We start from the raw sequence: 3,510 nt of genomic DNA on the forward strand, positions 1-3,510 counted from the left end.
GTTTGCTTTCTTTAATGTCATACAAACAAGTATGAGTTAGAACCAAAAGTAAGTAAACACTGTCACATTTGTTGACACGACTCTCCAGTTCCTCATATTAACTTTATTATTCAAACAACAGAAAGTAGGTGACAACTTAGAAATTGGGAAAGGGATAAAGCCAAAAAAAAAGTTACTAAGATGTTTATACTTCTACACTGTGTATAGCTGGACTCACAGAGACAGCTTCTTTTACTTCTCCTCTGCCACACATATTCTGTTGTATATAAAATTGAACCTGCGCAACAGTTGAAGGAGACTAGAAAATGATGGGCCTATATCCTGGTGCATTATCATACAATTAGAGCAATGGTGCAGCTACCAACTTGTAATTTTTAGGTATTGCATACAATGCTTTCCTTGAAGTTGAACCAGAAACAACTTCATATGTTCCTTAGGCTGTGTATTTTGTGCAGGAATATAAGAATTATCTTAGTCAGCTTTTTCGTTACTGTGACTAAAATAATCTGAGAAGTACAATTTTAGGAGGAAAGGTTTATTTGAGGGTTCACAGTTTCAGAGGTCTTAATCCACAGAAGACCAGCTCCATTCCTTGGGGCTCCAGGTGAGGCAGAACATCATGGTAGGATAGTATGGCAGAGAGAAACAACTCACATTGTGATCAGGAAGTAGAGAGAGTCACCACTCTTCAGATATAAAATATACACTCCAAAATCCACTCCCCAAATCCAATCTCCTCAGCTACACCCTACCAATTCAGTTACCACTAAGTCAATCTCTATCAGGGAATTAAATCACTGATTGGGTTAAGACTCTTACAACCCCATCGTTTCTTCTCTGAACCTTCTTGAATTGTCTCACACATGAGCCTTTGGGGGACACCTCACATCCAAACCATAACATTCCACCCTTGGCCCCTAAAAGCTCACACTCATCTGACAATGCAAAATACATTTAGTTTATTTCCAAGAGTCGCCATAGTCTAAACAGGTCCAAGATTGCTCAAAGTTCAAGTCCAAAGTCTTTGAGGTGCAAGGTAATCTCACATTGTGAACTCCTATAAAGTTAAAATATCCAACATATAAAGGTACTGAGTAAACATTTCCATTTATAAAAATAGGGGCATAGAAAAACGGAATGGGACCAAAACAAGACCAAAATTCAGCTAGACAAACAGGTCCTATGGCTCCATGTCCAGAATCTGGGGCACACAGCACTGGATGTTCTCCCCAAAGGGTTTGCGTAGCTCCACCCCTGTGTCCTTTCCATTGGCTTGTCTCTGCTTAATTTCCGCAACTTTCCTAGAAAGATGTCCCACATTTCTGGCATTTCTTAATCTTGGGGGTTTCCACTGTGGCTTTGGCTTCCTCTTCACATTTCCACAATTTGATTTCTCAGGGGGTGCCCACAGGGATTCTGACCCTGCTGCACTTTGCCTGGCCTCCCAGGCCTTCCTTTGAAATCTTGGTGGAAGCCACCATGACACCCTAACTCCAGCATCTTGCATTCCTGCAGAAGCAGCACCGTGTGGTTGGCATGAGCAGTAGCCAAACTTCCAGAGACCCTTGCTGCAGCAGCCTCTGAGTGCCTGAGTGACTGAGCATGTTGACAAAACTTCAAGACCCGCCCTTGTGCAAGAAGAATGCCCCACTTGTCTCTTCCCAAGAGAATTTTCACCATTACTCCCTTGAGCTTGAGATGGGTGTGGCCTTGCTAACTCCCGAGATGCCCTTAAGCCATCTTTCTTATTGTCTCTAGGCAAAGTCTTTAGCATTTCTTTAATGGCAGTAATGTCTTTAACAACTGCAGCTTCCTTAACCCTAGTTTTACTCCAGTATTTCAAGTTCACTTTTTCCAAATCTTTCTGCTCCTGATTATCACAATAAATTTGGCTCAAAGCTGCTAGCAATACCCATGCCACTTCCTGAATGCTATGCTTCCTGAATGCTTCCACCAGATTAAGAAGTTTCTAAAATAAGTTTCACAGAAAGTCTCAGGACATGGGCAAAATGCAGACAACTTCTCAGCCAGAACATAACAAGAATGGCCTCTACTCAAAATTCCAAAAAAGTCTTCCTTTTCTGAACTCTCTTGAGCCAGGTCTTCACTGATCATGGTCCTATTGCCATTCTGGTCTTCTGAGCTTGCACCAGAATTGTCCATTAGTCTCTGCTTACAACACTCTAAAGCATTTCCCGATTTCACTGCTATTCATTTCAAAATTCCTCCCACCAATTCCAAAAAGGTTCAAAATCATCTGAAACACATGGTCAGTTAATTCACAGCAATGACCCCACTCTCGATAACAATTTCTGTTTTAGTCAGTTTTTTTGCTGCTGTGACTAAATGACTCAACCAGCACAACTGTAGAGGAGGAAGAGTTTATTTGAGGATTCATGGTTTCAGAAGTCTTAGTCCATAGAAGGCCAGTTCCATTCCTAGGTGCTCCAGGTGAGGCTGAACCTGGCAGGAGAGTGTGGCAGAGGGAAACAGCTCACATTGTGATCAGGAAGCAGAGAGAGAGAGAGTCTCCACTTTCCAGATACAAAATATATACCTCAAAACTACACCCCAATTCCCACCTCCTCCAGCCACACCCTACCACTTCAGTTACCACTCAGTTAATCCCCATCAGGGAATTAAACCACTGATTGGGTTAAGACTCTTAAACCCAATCATTTTTCCTTTGAACCTTCTTGCATTTTCTTATAGGTGAGCTTTTGAGGGACACCTCATATCAAAACTATAAAAGGGATACTGAAGAGGTTTAAAATTTAGTCTCCACCAGTTACCAATGCAGTCATAAATGACCCAAACTTGTAGGACTCCATCTTGATGACCCAGTGTCTCTGTCATTAAGCATTTAGTCCTTCAACTTCATCTTCTCCTACGTTAAGTTCACCACCAGGTAATTTGAAGAAAGTTGTCCCCAACTGAAGCAGTAACACATGGGGTAGTCAGTGTTCATATATAATCAGAACCTCTTCTACAGTTCTTCTCATTGCAATTTTATCAACTGCCTCCCTCATGTGCCAAAATCTGGCTGCAACAGAACCGTCCTTCTCATAGAGGGGCTTTTTATACCAAAAGTATAATTGCTGAGAGGGTACAGGTTGATGGTGTGCTCCAGGGTGAGGGGCTTGGTCTGCTGGATGTATTTGTTGACAAACTGGGTGAACCCCCTGCTGGGGCCAGCCTACCTGTGAATGATTAGGTAGAACCACAGCAAGCTCTGGAAATAGGGTGCAGAAACAGGAGGCAGGGGACATATGTGTATCCCACTCAGCAGCAGCCATCTGCCATTAACAGGTGAGTGTAATAGAGGCAAAAACAAGTCTTGATAATGTGATGTCCCAGATAATTTTATGAAAGTATTTTGATGAAAAAGCTTGAATCATTGAAAGAAAAGATGAAAAACCACACTAGGGAAGCTCAGGAATCAAGTAGACCTGGGAACATAGGAAGCAGAAACAACAATGGAGAGTCTTTTCAGGTCTCTGTGGTTGGAAT

At 42.1% G+C, this 3,510-nt stretch overlaps 1 pseudogene; it reads right to left on the minus strand.

Annotated features, from left to right (window-relative positions):
• Positions 1–231: 231 nt before the first annotated feature.
• Positions 232–3,296, minus strand: LOC124976594 (cleavage and polyadenylation specificity factor subunit 5-like; annotated as a pseudogene).
• Positions 3,297–3,510: the final 214 nt, after the last annotated feature.

Source organism: Sciurus carolinensis, chromosome 2 (assembly GCF_902686445.1).
Source record: "Sciurus carolinensis chromosome 2, mSciCar1.2, whole genome shotgun sequence".
Taxonomy (NCBI): Eukaryota; Metazoa; Chordata; class Mammalia; order Rodentia; family Sciuridae; genus Sciurus; species Sciurus carolinensis.